The sequence below is a fragment of the Ambystoma mexicanum genome, chromosome 5q, assembly GCF_040938575.1.
Source record: "Ambystoma mexicanum isolate Mex_15411 chromosome 5q, UKY_AmexF1_1, whole genome shotgun sequence".
Classification (NCBI taxonomy): domain Eukaryota; kingdom Metazoa; phylum Chordata; class Amphibia; order Caudata; family Ambystomatidae; genus Ambystoma; species Ambystoma mexicanum.
Genome location: NC_090933.1, coordinates 990,441,733 through 990,459,507, shown reverse-complemented (window position 1 = coordinate 990,459,507; position 17,775 = coordinate 990,441,733). Strand labels below are relative to the sequence as shown.

Genomic DNA, 17,775 nt, shown 5'->3' with positions numbered 1-17,775 from the left:
AACTCAAATTTGTATATAAATACATTTCCAACATTAATAAACAATATAATTTCAATATTGCCGCTTGTCAGCTATTACAGGTTTTTTTTTAAAAAAGTTCCATCAACAATAGGCAGTTGAATATACTTTTGATTTAATTGAATGACAGATAATTCCCCTGCATTTTATTTTCTCCAACCTCAACAAGTATTAAAGGGAAAGCCTTTAAATGGACATTCAATTGGATTGCCTCACCCCCCATATAGGCACCTGAGAAATCAACATCAAACATATACATTTACATATTTCTATTGCATTATCTTGGTGATTATAGTGATATTGGCGTCTAGTGGAGGCATGTATATAAAACGCACAGTGGCATGTTGAATTAGTAATGCATGGGTTTGGGTTCAGTGAAGCTGCGCTTTCATTTTGGGAGCAGGGCATATGGGTTAATTTATAAATCGCGCCAATTTCTCTGAGGGCTAGGAACTAAAGCCCCAGCCCCCATTCCACGAGGACATTTGAATCTACTTAATACAGAGTCATCTCTCCTCTGTGCAGTATCATTAGAAGGATTTCTATTGCCCCTTAATATTTTATTGATTTCTGGGGATTGACATGGGCAAGCTAATCTCCCTCTCACCTCACTAGAATGATGTTGGTTTTCTCAGAATTGGTCTTTTAAAATGACGATGGCTTCCACAGGTTGAAGATGTATTAACCCAGTCTAAAACTATGAAAACTGTGGAATGCACCTGTGAAAGTTTAAATTCAGTAGCTTCTGGGGAACTAATTTAAAATGGAACACTGTAGCAATTTTAGAGCCAACTGTGTGCGCTCTTGACAGTAACTAAGGAAATGCTACAGTGTTCTGTTTTAATTTGGTTCCCTGTTCGCGTTTGAATATGGTCAGAAAGCAAGGTGCATTAAATGCTACAGCATCCTACTTTAAATCTGTTCCCACACTGACTTCCCCTCCCATCCCCTAGCAGAGAAATGATTTCTGAGGGACTATTTCTAATTGCATTGGGGCTTTGGATGTATCTTTTAATTTGCAGAACTGACGGGCATTTTGCAGCTCAAAGAAGTGCCACACTGTTAGCAATAACTTCTGGCCTCTGCTTTGAATCAGTCTCATGGAATCTGGCCTATTTTCGCAAAGGTCTGAACAAAGCATGAAAGGGAGTCCTCCATCATCTTAAGGTATTATCCAACTTCCGCACTTATCCGCTCTGGCAGGGTTTCTCAGTCTGTGAACTTTCCAGAATCTCAAAGCTCTCTACTTTCTATGGGTTTGGACATATATAGAGTCTAAGGGGGTAATTCATAGAATTCAGCGCACAAGTGGCGCACGCGGCTGGCGCACAGTGTGCGCGTGCGAATCCCTGCGCCAGCCGCGTGCGCCAAAACCCATTTCCGCGCACAGCGTATTCATGGATTCCAGCCACCAAAACCAGCCGTGGCGCACAGTGGCGCATCGACCTTGCAGCAGCGGCAGTTACGCCCCCAAGAACGCCTTCCGCGCAGGGAAAAGCCATCAAAATCCCCAATCCAGCGCAAAGGGCTGCGCTAACCCTGTACCAGCACGGCAAGCGGGCTACGTGTATTTCAGGGGTTCGCGTGAAGTTTCTCACGCGATCGGGCCTGGGGGAGCGGGCTACGTGTATTTCAGGGGTCCGCGTGAAGTTCCACACGCGATTGGCCTGGGCGCGTGTATTTCAAGGGTGCGCGGGAAGTACCACACGCGAATAGCCTGGGCGCGTGTATTTCAGGGGTGCGCGGGAAGTTCCACACGCGAATAGCCTGGGCGCGTGTATTTCAGGGGTGCGCGGGAAGTTCCACACGCGAATAGCCTGGGCGCGTGTATTTCAGGGGTGCGCGTGAAGTTCCACACGCGAATAGCCTGGGCGCGTGTATTTCAGGGGTGCGCGTGAAGTTCCACACGCGATTTCAGCAGGGTACGTGTATTTCAGGGGTGCGCGAGAAAATCTACACGCGATTGGGCTGGGTACGTGTATTCCGGGGGTGCGCGTGAAGTTCCACACGCGAATAGCCTGGGCGCGTGTATTTCAGGGGTGCGCGTGAAGTTCCACACGCGATTTCAGCAGGGTACGTGTATTTCAGGGGTGCGCGAGAAAATCTACACGCGATTGGGCTGGGTACGTGTATTCCGGGGGTGCGCGTGAAGTTCCACACGCGAATAGCCTGGGCGCGTGTATTTCAGGGGTGCGCGTGAAGTTCCACACGCGATTTCAGCAGGGTACGTGTATTTCAGGGGTGCGCGAGAAATTCTACACGCGATTGGGCTGGGTACGTGTATTTCAGGGGTGCGCGTGAAGTTCCACACGCGATTGGGCTGGGTACGTGTATTACAGGGGTGCGCGAGTAATTCTACACACGATTGGCCTGGGTACGTGTGTTCCGGGGTGCCGTGAACTTTCACACGCGATTGGTTGAAATCCACGTGTGTTCTGTCATCACGTGCAATGAGGGATACACCCTCGCACGTCACGTCACAGACGCGCTCACGCGCTGAGGGCCTTTGGTCCAATGAAAATGCGTATGCGTGCAGACGCGCTTACGCGCTAAGGGCCTTTCCTCGAATTACACGCTGACGTGCAGATTTTTCACGTGCCAAATCACTCCGTATCAAGCTGGCCACGCGAATACACACGGAAGACCACGCTCCTGCCCAGAAGGCCGAATCACTGCCCCCCCAGTGCCCCGAGCAGCCTCCCACGTGCCATCTGCTCCTGCCTGCCTGCTGCCACTGTGCCCTGCCATTTGGTGCCTGCACATCAGCCATCTACAGGGGTCCAGTTGCTGTGTCCACCCCTGCTGGAACAGTAGACTCCCGACTGGGATACCATCGCTCCACAGCCCAGCCCCGGGCCCAGTTGCCCACCCACGCCTGCCTCGGGGGTCGCCATGTCGGGGCAAGCACCATCTGAGACCAGTGGCGACCCCCAGCCAGAGAGGCAGAGGGCCACCAGCTTCAGTGAGAAGGAAGTTGGTGTCCTGGTGGAGCATGTCCTGGGGCATTATGATGCCCTCTTCGGAAGACCACGCGCCAACAAGGAAGGACGGGAGAGGATCTGGGACGAAGTAGTGGTTGCCATCAACGCGGAGGGGGTGGCAACCCGCGACATCAAGCACATCAAAAAGCGCTGGGAGGACTTGAGGTCCAGGACCCTCAATAAGGCCCGGCGCCTCGCGGAGGGGGGCCGGGCACGCCTGAGTGACATCCAGATGAGGGTCCTGGAACGCGTAGACCCAGCGCTCCACGCCCAGATCCTTCGGAGGCAGACCCATCTGGAGTTGGCCGGTAAGTGGCCAAGCATTGCTGTGTGAGACAGGGCATGTTGCAGTGTGCTGGTTGTCTGATACCTGCCTGTATGTGTGACATAGGCCATGTACGTATGTGTGTGTGCAGGGACATCATGGTCAGGCATGTGAGTACAGTGATGTGTTCTATTGCAACATGGGGGGCTCTGTGCGGAATGGACACATGGAAGCATGGCAGTCTCTGTTCCTGGACATGGGTGGGGGTGAGGGATGGGTGCTGGTCCCATGTACACGTATGGTGTCCATGTGTGTGTGACTGACCTGCGTGTCTGTGACTTGTAAATGCCATGGATGCATGACACATGTCTGTGACAATGTTCAGATTCACTGATGCAGCCTAGTCATCCTTGTATCCACTGCGTCTGTGGTGTACGAGGCCAGATTGATGGAACTACGGTGAGGTGTGTGCATGTGATGGCAAGACCCATGATGCATGTGAGTTTAAAACCAACATTGTATGAATCATGAGTCCCTTGGTCATGTATGCCAATGTCCATGGCATGCGCCATGCCTGTTACTGTATGTGTTTTGCCTGCACTGACCCATGTGCTGTGGAGGGACATGATGGAAGTGATGTATGACAGTGCCACTCATCTGCTGTTGCTTCCTGTCTAGGGGACCATTGTACAGTACCCTGATGCTTGTGTTCTATGTCTCCCTCTACACAGTGGCAAGTGAAGAAGAGGGCGGAGAAGGCGCTGTGGAGCAGAGCGGCGGGGATGCCGCCACGGCTGCAGCGGAAGGGGTGGGTGAGCCCCCACAGGGGCTTGCACCGGCGGAAGACGGCGTGGAGACATCCAGGTTGGTGGTTTCCACAGAGGGGGAGGAGGCCGCTACTGAGCCACACATGGGGCCTGGTGGGGGCATCCCCGCTGGTGCAAGTGGTGCAGTCCAGGGCCAGGGGCAGGAGGCAGCACAGGTCGCCGTGGAGGTGCCTGTGCATGTCACTGTCCCTGACACTGTGACTGCACCACCATGCACCAGCAGGGATGCCCCATCCCAGGCCCGTCCGCAGGTAGGGGAGATGTCCATGTCATCTGACACTCCTCTACCTGCGGACGAGGGGACCCCTGGCCGTGTGGAGAGGGTCCTGATTGGTGTCGCGTTGCGCACGGCTGGCATTCGTGATGAGGTGCATGCTTCCCGGGAGGAGCATGCACATCATCACGAAGAGCACCGTGCGTACGTGAACCATTTGGGAGCCGCCATGGTCGGGGGTTTCCTACATGTGTGTGGCCTTCTGGCGACCCTCTCCTCCTCTGTGGGGGCTATGCGCCAGTCGTGCTCCATGCCGTCTTCCGGCCCAGATGCCACCAGGGCCCCCTGTGGACCTGCCCCGACCAACGCAGCCAGCTCGGTGGGGACCCCATCCCTGCCACAGTCGGGAGTCGAAGGTCCAGCAGGGGTGGACACACCAGCAACTGTCCCCCTGCAGATGGAGGATGTGCCGGCATCATCTGGCAGGGCACGTGCACGACGGCATCGGTGGATTCCATCAGCCTGGATGCCGTCGTGCTGGCAGAGGCAGTGGCGTCGGAGGCAGCAGCAGGCTCGACGTGGGAGGCATCATGGCTCGGGGCCATCAAGATCAGAGGGGCAGGCATCGGCCGGAGGGCAGGAGAACCCTGGGATGGCAGTGTCTTCCGTGTGGGAGCAGTTGGTCCAGCGGATAGGTGCGGAGCGGGCGGAAGAGGAGCGGCTCACCATGGTCAGGGCGGAGTTCTCCATGCGTCGGGCGTTGAGGCGGGCTGAGTGCCTCGAGGAAGCTCGCAGGGAGTTTGAGCTGGACACGGGGTTGACCCTGCGAGACCTCGGGGCCAGGACAGAGTCCCGCCTCCGGGACATCGACATGGAGTTCGATGATGCCCTGGCCGGCAACATCACAGAGTGAGCCGCAGGACTTGCCCGCTGCCATTGTATATAGTTATATAGTTAGTGGTAGGTTTCCTTTGAATTTTTTTTTTTATTTGGTTGCGATTGGACAATGCGCCACTTTTTTGTATATAGTTCAGTTTTTAGTTAGTTGACATAGTTCGGTTTCATTTGGTTGGGCTCATGGACCCGGGATTGTCTTGTAAATGGTTCTTCTATGGATTTTTTGATTTTTTGGATTTTTTTCATGGACATTCATCTTCTTTTTGTTGTTTTTCTTTGTGGTTTTTCTCATTTCATTTCCATTCTAGTTGATTTTCAATACATTTTTACTTTCATCCTTCAATGTGTCGTATCATCTCATTGCTTTCATGCATGTCATGTTGGGTGTTTTAACATTCACTTGCAGCCATTGTGTGTGACAGACATGTGTTCATTTGCATTATTTACATTGGGTGTGTAACATGTAATTGCCTTTGATATGTGGGTGGATGTGATAGTTGGTTGGGCCTTTTGGCAGGGGAGGATGGCCATTACGGACATGATTGGGGATTGTTGGGACCCAGGTGCAGGGGGGCATGGATGGGACATGGGCGAGGGCCTGGTGGAGGGTGCCCCGCAATGCTGGGGGGTGGGGGTGGTGGGGGACATGAGTTGGACAGGGGTGGGGGCCTGCTGGCAGGTGCCCCACAGTGCTGGGGGGTGGGGGTGGTGGGGGAAATGAGTGGGACATGGGTGGGGGCCTGCTGGCAGGTGCCCCACAGTGCTGGGGGGTGGGGGTGGTGGGGGACATGAGTGGGACATGGTTGGGGGCCTGCTGGCAGGTGCCCCACAGTGCTGGGGGGTGGGGGTGCAGGGGGACATGAGTGGGACATGGTTGGGGGCCTGCTGGCAGGTGCCCCACAGTGCTGGGGGGTGGGGGTGCAGGGGGACATGTGGCTTGGCTGGGGGGCATGCCCATGGTGGATGGGCTGCCTGCGGGACATGACCAGGGGTGCAGGCTAGTCCCCTGTGGTGTGGGCTGCCTGCAGAGGTCGTGGAGGGGGTAGAGGGGAGACCTGGGAGGACCCACACTGGCAATTCACCTCTTCAACTTCCCGCACACCCACGTAATACACTGCCCCACTCGCACAGGCCCAATCGCATGTAGGATTTCTCCCGCACCCCTGTAATACACGTACCCAGGCCAATCGCGTGTAGCATTTCTCGCGCACCCCTGAAATCCACGTACCCAGCCCATTCGCGTGTAGATTTTCTCGCGCACCCCTGAAATACACGTACCCTGCTGAAATCGCGTGTGGAACTTCATGCGCACCCCTGAAATACACGCGCCCAGGCTATTCGCGTGTGGAACTTCACACGCACCCCCGGAATACACGTACCCAGCCCATTCGCGTGTAGATTTTCTCGCGCACCCCTGTAATACACGTACCCAGCCCATTCGCGTGTGGAACTTCACGCGCACCCCTGAAATACACGCGCCCAGGCTATTCGCGTGTGGAACTTCACGCGCACCCCCGGAATACACGTACCCAGCCCATTCGCGTGTGGAACTTCACGCGCACCCCTGAAATACACGTACCCAGGCCAATCGCGTGTAGCATTTCTTGCGCACCCCTGAAATCCACGTACCCAGCCCATTCGCGTGTAGATTTTCTCGCGCACCCCTGAAATACACGTACCCTGCTGAAATCGCGTGTGGAACTTCACGCGCACCCCTGAAATACACGCGCCCAGGCTATTCGCGTGTGGAACTTCACGCGCACCCCCGGAATACACGTACCCAGCCCATTCGCGTGTAGATTTTCTCGCGCACCCCTGTAATACACGTACCCAGCCCATTCGCGTGTGGAACTTCACGCGCACCCCTGAAATACACGCGCCCAGGCTATTCGCGTGTGGAACTTCACGCGCACCCCCGGAATACACGTACCCAGCCCATTCGCGTGTGGAACTTCACGCGCACCCCTGAAATACACGTACCCAGGCCAATCGCGTGTAGAATTTCTCGCGCACCCCTCAGATCCACGTACCCCGCTCAATCGCGTATTTGACTTCCCGCGTGCCACTTTTTTGATGCGCTGGAACTCTACCGCCTGCCTTCGTGTGGCGGCCGTGTTTCAGCTTGTGCGTGTCTTTGCCTGTGCGTGGCTTTGCCCTATTCGATTCCATGAATACGTGTGGTTCGAGTGCGTGTGGGCGTTCCGTCTGCTTCCCTGCAGTACATCCCCAGTTACGCCCTTATTTTCCCCTGTTGTTCCCCATTCCGCGCGTTACGCCCCATGTCCCGCCCACTTTCTGGTGTGTGCGCTGAGGTTGTGCGCTTTCACTGTGCGCGTCGCGCACGCCTTTCGCGATGTTGCAGTGACTTGTGCGCCATGCATGGGTTTGGCGCACATCCCGCGGTGAACACGCGCAGGGACTTCCATGAATCGCGCGCGTGCGCCTGTTTTTTTCCGCTTGCGCCTGCTTGCGCCTGCTTGCGCCTGCTTGCGCGAAGATTTTCGGCGCACGTTTGTTCCATGAATCGGCCCCTAAATGTTCCCACATAGTATTTAATTGTCATTTTTTATTGGTTGATTCTTCCCATTGGTTCTCTTAAGAAGTTTATACTCCCAGGGAGACACACCATTATTTGATAGGTCAATCATACTTAGATGTGTGACTAGTGGCAGTTCTGTTAAACTTTGGACCCCATTCCATGTTTCTTTCATAAATTGCATCCTGACATTTTCCCTGAAATATGATTTATATTTTGGAGATTGAAGCGCGAATCTGCATCTGCAGACACGTTCCACAGTTCGGTGGAATGTATGAGGGCAAAGTTATTAAAATGATAAGATGTTGTCAATAATTGATGAATATTAAAATATGAGGTTTAGTCTCATGTTGTGGGGCATGATCCATTGGTTCTGAAGTTATCCTTGCGCCTACAGTAGACCGCAGTATTGCAAAGATATAGAGAAAAAAGGTGATCTTATATTATTTTGCAGTTTTATTTTTTGTTCATTAGGTGCATAAAGGCTTATTTGGGTTATTCTCTTACTCTAGGCTGGGTTGTTTTCCAAGCTATCCATTAACTGTCAGATGTTATTTTGTGGCTGAGCTGCAAATCAGAAAGGTGTATGCCTGCCTGGAGCCAAGTTCTGTGATGTATGTTTTCTGAAATATTTGCCATCAAGCATGTGACTAACTCCCCGTCATACAATTGATGGAGATGATAAAAAGGTATTTTTCTAGGTGTATTTTAATATATGTATTTGCTATCTTTCGGTTTCTTGGATGATGGATGTAAGGATAAGAGTCCTGGCATTAACAGATGGCTGCCTCCTAAAAGGCTATTGCCCTTCTAAGCTTCCAAAAACATGTATTAAGATAATAGGTCTGCACTCCTTTGGTTCTTAAAGTGACCATGTATTTAAGATACAGTTTCACATAGTAATACATTTCTCCCAGTTCCAACTCTAATGCAAGTCTCTTTAACACATAGATTATGTACTTCACTCACAATGCAGTTTGATTTCCGTGTGCTTTTTTAAAAGTGCCCACAGTTCAATTTTATCTTTTATTTACAAACATAAATGAGGTTCTATTTATATCAGGCAATGACAGTATATTTGGTTAATCTATTGCTGTGGAAAGAAACATTATTCAAAGTTTACTATAGGTTCCCACATGACTTTAAAAACATGCATCTCCAATAATACAGGCTGGGCTTTCCTTTTAAAATACATGGCAACATTTCTCACATGATGTGCAATGGGAACACCGTCCCTGGTATATTTCTCCCTTTGTTTTAGCGACCGTGTGATCCATTTACGTCCAATATCTATACTTTTAAGGATCTGCATCTTTGGTGTAGCCGAGTTGGGAAAAGTACATTGTACACGGATAGCGTAATGCACCATGCAAGCACCCAGTTTTAGGAAACATGCATTCTATTTACATTCAATATTCTCTAAATATGCCTTTTTTTAATAAAACGTTCTATTTGTTAGTGTACAGCATTGTAATGACCTCATTAAAACCATATTGTTCAAGCTTGCAATGCTGTTTAATCACTACAACCTAAATCGGCTCTGTTAACGTTAATCAATTTTTTGTTAGGGAGTAAGAGGGCATACTTTTATTCTCTTTACATTTTCAGTCGAAATTCTGTCTTGGTAATGGTAAATTAGTTCTTTTATTATCTGGTTTTAACATGCACATTACATGTTAAATTGTATTCGGCAAAATTAGAAGTCCTCAGAGTACGCTGTGTGATGATGCACAGGATCTCGTCACTTCTCCCCAGCGGAGAGCCCTTCCCTATGAGGCTAGAGAGGTGAGCCGGTTATGCAGCATTCCCCCTAGGTTTGGCTGTAAGTGGGACCTCACAGGAAGAGACTCCTATTTTGGGGATTGGGACTCGTTCTCAGCAGGAATTCCTGAACCTTCTATCCTAGGAAATCCTTAAGTCATCACTCACTCAAGAAATGCAACATGAACATACCACTTGTGCTATTGTAACAGCTCTTCCCTTACATCATTAAAGCACACAACCACTGAGAAGAGGAAGAGTGAAGGAAACATGAAGAGTGCCAACAGGTTGGAATCCCCTCAGACTGGGAGAAAGAATGAAGGAGTAATAATGATCACTCCTCCATTGGAAACGGACATGACTTGGAAGAGTTGGAACCATAGAGAAGTGAAGAATGCTTCATAGAGACGGAGGAGGAACAATGATCCTCTGCTGAGATGAAACCCAGTAAGACAGGATAAAAACAGAAGAAGGACTTGCAATGTTGGGAAGAAGACACTGAGCAGGTGTATCCCGGGAAGTTCAAACCTGGGAGAGAGTACCCCATGGAAGCACGCTGGTCCTCGGTCGAGAGGATATGGCGAAGCAGAAGGAAAAATCATCCGTGAGCCGGCCGCAAGCCGACTCACATGACGGTCTGGAAGACCCAGGTGGTGGTGTGACCTCGGTGAGGTGGACCGTGCAGTCTGCAAACAATGCCGAGACTGCTGAGCAGACGGCTCTGCGCTGCCGCTGAGAAGCACAGAAGACTGAAAGTCTGGGAGCGTTGACCAGGACTGAGGAAACCCGCAACCCCAGGAAGAACCGGTGACACCAGCCCATCGAGACACAGTAACAGGAACGACGGGAGACTGGGGCATAAAGAAGAACATAACTAAAATCCAGAAGACTTCGGGAGTCATCTCCCTCATCCTAGTAATTGGGAAAAAATTAAAGCAAGTCAAGACAACTTTGGGAGTTCTCCCTCGTCTAGCCATCTGAAAAACCAGTAAAACTAATCAAGACTACTACGGGGGCCTCTCCCCCGTCCCAGTAGTGGTGAAGTAACATAAGTAAATTATAAGGGCTAAGGTACCTGTGGTACTCGTCCCAGTAACAGGAAGGAGACACTAACAGAATCCCAGTGAGGAAAGGAACAAAATCATGACATAATGAAACAGAGAGCTTTGAGACGGAAGAATCAATGGACATTTAAGAGGGACTGGAAGAGCCCCCTTAAGGAACTACAAGCGGGGCTGATTTAAGAATATCATAAGGAACTATATGAAGATAAGTTACTAAGACTGGGTAATCCTGCCTAGGAGAAGGGAATCATTCTCCTGAACACATTTTTGTTTGTCGGACATTTTTCTTTAGTGGTAGGGTCAGCGATCGTTTTTCTTTTTTTTTTTTTTTTTTTTTTTTTTTTTTGACAAGGACAGACTAGTTTAATTTGAAAAACATCACAGATGACGAACACCATAGTTAGATTTCTGTTTGGCAGGGAATTGCCCTTATTTTAGGGACAGATAGCCTTTTTTTCTATTAATCCAATAAAGCCTTGGTTAAAAATACCACCCTTTTCGTCTTCCTCTTTCTCCTGACCTACCATAGATGTGTGGGGCACTTGTGATTGGTGTTCTGCATAAAGAGGAGCTGATGCCTTTTTGAAGATTTACTGAAGTGGTAAGAACTGTAATAAAAATTTGAAGTTTTCAGATTTACAGTATTTCTCTTTACAATTAGATACTTCTAACGTGCCCAGCTTCTAGTGCCCACTATTTTGCACGGCTAACTTAAAATGGGCTCTGCCATCTTGTTGTTGCCATAGATTTGCCTAACACCATCCTGGTATGGGAGGATGAAATCAAAATGTTGCAGCACTGAATGGTTACACGCGTACAGTCTTGCAGTTCCATTTGTTTGTTTTGGTGTGCTCTGCGGGTTTACTCAAAACACAGATTATGTTGCAGATAGCCCATAGAGACAATGATGCTTCTGGTAAGCTTTCTTCAGCAGTAGGAATGTATGCATACATTGCAGAATTTCAGTTATTGTTCATTTACTTCTAATGTAAAGATTATATTAAGGTACAAGGGCCTTAGTTAGGAATGAGATGATATAATACAAGCATTGGTGAGGACCAACTATTTGTTAAACGTGTTTCATGCTCAAAAGCCTGCGGTTCACTAGGGCAAAACGGAACTCTCTTGTATGGGTTTCCCTATACTGATTTTAGCTGTGCACATGGACACAGCAGAGTTTGATATTGAGGGGAGCTAACAGCTATTTAGATCCAGCTTGTAGTCTAGAAGAGCCTGGTTAGCTTGACGCCAACAGCTACCAGGAGCTACTTTTGGATCCCCAGGCCAACTGTTGACGAGCAGGCACACATGTGAATTTAACTCTGTGTTTGGGACAACCTAGAAACACAAGAACACATCTACACACCATTTTAAAGCAGAAGGGCGTCATAAATAAATGGACAAAATGCTAAGTTTGCATCTTATGTGGAAGTTAGATTTGTGATAGCTGTAGGCGAGCCCCCTGTTCACTTGTGGTAGCTTCTGGTCATTGGTTAATGCTGAATACCCAGGAGCTGCTTTTAGCTCCTCGTTATTCAGTCTCGATTCCGATCCCTGACGCAGCTATTTTCAATCCAGCAACACATTAACTATTTGATTTGGGCCGCACCAATGATTTATTTTTGTTACTCTGGCTTAATATGACTTGCCAACACCTTACAGCGACTCTTTGGGGCCCATCAGCCTCATCACATTGGCAGTCGTAACTTAAAGTCAATGTAAGAAAGGGAGGTCACAGTTGGATTGCTAGGGCAGGTCAGAAGGAGGACTCAGAGTCTGGTGTACCATTTGATTGTTTTATTTAACAAAAAGGTGCAAAATGCCTAACTTTACCTAACCTATGGGTGTTCACCACATAAATTAACTAAGGTGCTTGTCAGTCGTCGACACAAGTCTTAAATCAGATTCTGCCCGCTGTCCTACCACCCTTTACGAACTAAGGCACAGGAGAAGGACTCCCTGCTCCTGTTATATGGGTTTTCCCCAAGTTCAGTTCAATATGAAATTTTGCAAATATTTGTCAGTCACCACTCTTATTAGGCTACAAAATTCATATACTGGATTCTTCCCGTCCTTAATTTGATCCTTTACTTGTCTTTGCTTCTTTCTCTTTTGTTCTTCTTACTCTTTTGTTCTTCTTCCTGTGGTATTACCTCTTATGTCCTGGACATCTCATCACATTTCTCTTTACTTTCACAAAAGTTCTTCCAGTCTTTTACTTCACATCTCTCATCCTGATCTCCATAGGTTGTAAAGTCCTAATATTCTTTCTCACTTCCTTTTATTAATTTGTCTATACTGGGACGGGTATCAATGTTCCAGCAATTGTTATTACTCTCTCTTGATGGTTTCAATGCACCCCTTTTTCTGGGACGAGCATGAGCGTTCCAGTAATGATTATTGCTCTCTCTCTCTCCATTTCCAATACTGTCTTGTGATTGGGATGAGTATGAGCATTCCAGTAATACTCTGTTTTTCCAATTCTTTCTTTAGACTGGGACGTCTTCTGGCCTTTTTAGCAATGTATAAGACGGTTGCTTCGTCACTCTTCCATTCGCTTCTTTCTCAGTCAACTCTTCGACCGTGGTGTTGGCGTTGTTTATGGACCTATCTGACCACCCCTTCTCCCCTGCAGTCATGCCACCACTCTTCCTCCCTTCAGGCTCAGGACCACTCGGGGCATGTTTTCTCTCTGCTTTTGCTTTCCCTGTCTCCTCTTCTTACCACTGCTCTGCTTTGGTGACTTGTCTTGGTATCTTCTCTGTCAGTACGCTCTCTCCTGCTTTCATCTTTTCAAGCGTTCCCTTTTTCCCAAAGTCTCGCTTTTGTGTTTTTGCCGACTCTCCTTGCATCAGACGCCAAGCATCCAGGACTTCCTCCACCAGATGATTTGAAACTCACGGTCTCTCTCTCTCCTTCCAGGACCCCGCCTTCCTGATTCATGACGTTATCATGGGGCTTCCCTAGTATTTCGTACGTACAAGTCCTTTTTCCTTTTCGGACTCTCATTCAATATAGCATGCATAATCTTCTTCATCCCAGTTTTTCTTACGTTTTCTCTCATGGAACTTGTTCTTTGTCTTTCTTCATGGATTCTTATGGAAGAGGGCATAGTGATCTTAGGTTTAGCACCTCATGGAAACAGAGTCCTTGTCACCAAAGAGGGAGTCTCTCCCTCCGGTGAGGTCCGGCTTTCCCCCACTGCGAGGGAGGTTGTTGCATAGCAGGCTCACCTCCCTAGCCTCACATGGAAAGGCTCCCCCTTGGGGAGGAGTGACAGAATCCTGCGATTTGTCAAACTTCAGATGAATCCTGTGGAATCCTCATGAAATCCCAGGCTAAAGTCTCTTCCCATGTGGCCAGGGCAAGGCAGCCGCTACCTGCTCCTAATCCTGGGGGTAGTATCGGAGGGAAGGATGACATGGGAGGATACAGCTATCCATGGAAAGTGCTAACTCCACTAGGAGAGACGCGATATTCGTTTTCTGAAGCCGAGGAGGAAATCATTCACAGATATCTAATGGTGCACTATCAATGCTCCAATCCCTCTAATATCAAGGTTCCAGAAACGTGTTATAAAGTGTTAAACAGAATAAAGTTGGAACCTTTTAAAGGCTTAGGAATTAATGAGAAACCCATATCAATGTCATTATTCTATCCTAAAGAGAACCTCTTCCCCTAATGTGAAACACACTCTTTATCCAGACCCCACTTACTCTAGTCATAGAACGGTCTAATGTAGTTGAAAATAAAAGAATAACTTAATATCACTTATTCTCTTAACTCCAATTCTCATAATGCCAGAAGTACTGTGACGAAGAAGAGGAACTCCGAGGCAATGAAGAGTCAGAAGTGTGAGTATCCAAAGGTGCGGTCTAGTCGTTGCCAATTAGAGCACCTGAGCGGGATATTTAAAGCCCTGGATAAGACCCAACTGAAAAGGAAGAGGTTGTGTTGTGATGCAGTTGGAGCAGAGGAATAAGTAGTTTACAATTGTGCGAAAGGCTTAGCAGAGGAAGCTTGAGCCGCCCATGGTGCAGCCAAGGAGAGAAGCCCACCAGCAGAAGTAACCGCTATGAGTGAAAATCCAAAGAATTGCAGAATATGCACAGCGAAAAACGACGTACTAAGGAGAAGCCCAGCTGCAAGGAAGACTGATTACCGATGCAACGTGAAGCATACAGGAGAAGCCGCAGGAGATCAACTGTGTCAACTGCTCTCGGAGACCGCTGCACCGTGTACCTGAAACTCGCCGAAGTGGGAGAAGGGACAGAGTGATGTCCGAAGCACCGCCGCAAGACAGGACTGCTGGAGAGAGCCGCCATGAAGAGCTGGTGAGTGTTCAGAGAAAGAGTGCTGAAACCGGGGCACTGCATGAAAGAAAGCTGTCACAACTTAATGTTTGTGAAATACCGAATATTTAATGAATCCAACCAGAATATGCTTAATGAATGTCAATTAATGAAACCAAACAAAGATAAGTGGCAAAGAAGAAAGTCTTTGGGCAATCCCCCAGAGAGGAAAGGTTGGAACCGGTATTGCCTACAGTCAAGAGGCTGTCAAGAGACTTTGGGCAAAGTACCAGTGGGGGGGATGTTTCTAACCATGAATGCCTATTACCATGAAATTACAGGCCTAACACATTAGGAAAAACCCTGGGAAATGTTCATGTTCAGCATTACCTCCAGCCAAGATGTCAGATATCCATAATGATACAACCAAGCCATAAGTTCCATTTTAAGCGATATAGTTCTGGAAAAGCTTGTATCTCACATTGCCAGCAGTCAAGAAATTGTGAAACCATGTCAGAAGACTGGTGTTGAGAATATTGGAAACAAACTAACAAGTTTGAAGTTAGTGGTGGGAGATTTCTTCCTGGCAGGTGTATACCAGGAAAGGGCTTATAGTAGTTAGTCCTGGCATGCGAGTGGACCAGGAAAGAAGTTTGTGATTTGATAAACCTGTGGCAGAAAGAACCTTTATGAAATTAAAATAATGTATATGCTTTATTCAGTGTTGACAAACCATAGTACCAATGAAGTAAGTCAAAAGAATGTTAATTTCAAGAAGAAATATTGAGAAAGTGTAGCATGTTATTTTGACAAGAAGAAGTTTTCTATAATAACAGAACATTTGTATTTAGGGTTTGAACTTATGGTTGGGAGAAAGTCAAGCATTCTGGAAAAGGAATATTATGGAAGACATTGTGTTGTTTGAACTATCAACCAGTTGTGGTAAAAAGGACATTTGTTATTTCTTCAAGAAAAGACTATGTGGTTGGGAAAGACTTCTATTTCTCCAAATAGAACCTGGTTGGAACATAATTATAATTTGAGTATTCCTGGTCACAGTGGGTACTTCCAATACTCATTTAAGTTTGAATTGAAAAACTGTTTTTGTTGAATGAAGTCCACCCCTTTTTTTGCTTGTATAATTTAATTATATGTATTGGTTTGCGAGGCAGGGGCCTCTCTGTTAGGTTAGGGCAAGTTAGGTGATTATAGGAACCCTTTATACTTTGAATAAATGGCAAACTTCAATAAAATGTTACCTTTGTCTCTGTCTCGAATTTATGACCCCTCACACACTGCTTGTTGCAAATGATGCACTTGCATGCTTCATCTTAGGAACACCTGAACTAAGCGTGTAGCTGGAAAAGAAACAGTGGAAATTATTACCTTTTTTTTCCAAGCACATGTTTGGGAAATCCCAGCCATAAAATCTAATAACGGAAAAACATATTCTGGAAACCTAATAAGAGACTCAAATGATCTCTTTTAATTATCTAACTGACTGTAGGCTTTCAAGGTGGGAGGAACTAAATTTATTCATCCTTGAATGTAACCTAAAGGTCCTGAGCATGCAAACTGGAGAACATTAGGAAGAACCCACATTGTGCAAACTATTTAAGAAAATCCTCCTACCAGCGGACATTATTTTATGTCCGAGTAATTGGACTTCTTATTCAGAGGAAACTGAGGTTGGTAAGCAAGTGATGGGTGGTGGCCTCTCGTAAAAGAAATAAGCCTGGCTTTGCAGTACCTTACATTCCAGTAAATTGGACCTCAATTTGCGGCTTTTAAGCAACAAAATTAATTTCAGATTTTATTGGACCCCTGTAAGGATGCTTAAACTGAACGTGCACAATAGTGAGGATGCATCCAGAACACAGTTACATTTGCACATATTTTTGTTGGATTGCGTGTACAACTTGCACTCCACTAATAAAACACTTAGAACTAATAATATTCCTAAAATGAAGCCAGTGGTATTATTATATGATTTTGCCAGAGTCCCACCATTAAACCACTGTCAGATATGATCCCTACACAAATGCCTTATTGTAATGGAGGCACACATTTTAAAACTTTGGACAACTAGGACAAAGCCAAGCGTTAATTACTGGATTCGGAAGCTAGTAACTTTTCAACTTTGAAGTAGTAACTTACAGCACACGTTGACTATAAATCCATTTGGATAGCTTTCATTGTTTTACTTGGGTAATGTCATCTTTCCCTCCACTTTTCTGTTAGACTTTCTGCGAGTTCTGTTTGTGATTGACCTTGTATACTCATCGTGCATTGTTTGATGTTTCAATAAGTTACTATTCTAGTCATTGTAAAAGGGGTGAAAAAATGCCTCACTATCCCTAATTTAAAAGGTATTTCTCTACCTCAACCAACAATTAAGGGCCTGTCCCATGTCAAGATGTCCAAAGCAAAAATGCCCTTTGTCAGATATCCTATTCTAGTCCCCTCATTCTAAAAGTAACTCTAAGGTGAACAAATGGTCAAGTTCAACAAAATGGTTTAAATCCAACAAAGGCTCCTAATGGATAATGTTCACAGTTCCGGAGAATGACTCCCCTCCCCGGGTTTCTCTCCAGAAAAACAAATGTTCAAAAGAATAACAAAGTTCTTTGTAGCCCAAGAGGATAACCCTCTCCTCTTGGTGTTGCAACTCATTCCAGGAAAAATAACTCCATTCCCCAGGTCTTTTCCACATTCAATGAAGTTCAAAATCCTAAGGGCATGAAACTTCCTTGGGATTCTCTTTTTCAAAATATCATGAATGCAATTCAAAATCCTAAGGGCGTGAATCTTTCTTCAGATTCTCTGACCCACAGAACAACTGGTACGCTGTCCTACCAGGTTCTCTCACATAGTTTCTTGATACAATTTGGGTGTGGGTCCCAGACTCGCAAAGCATGTG

At 47.2% G+C, this 17,775-nt stretch overlaps 1 protein-coding gene across 3 annotated transcripts in view; it reads left to right on the top strand.

Moving 5' to 3' along the window:
• Positions 1–17,775, top strand: part of NUDCD1 (NudC domain containing 1) — a 1,249,938-nt gene that overhangs the window by 510,928 nt on the left and 721,235 nt on the right. The window lies entirely within an intron of this gene.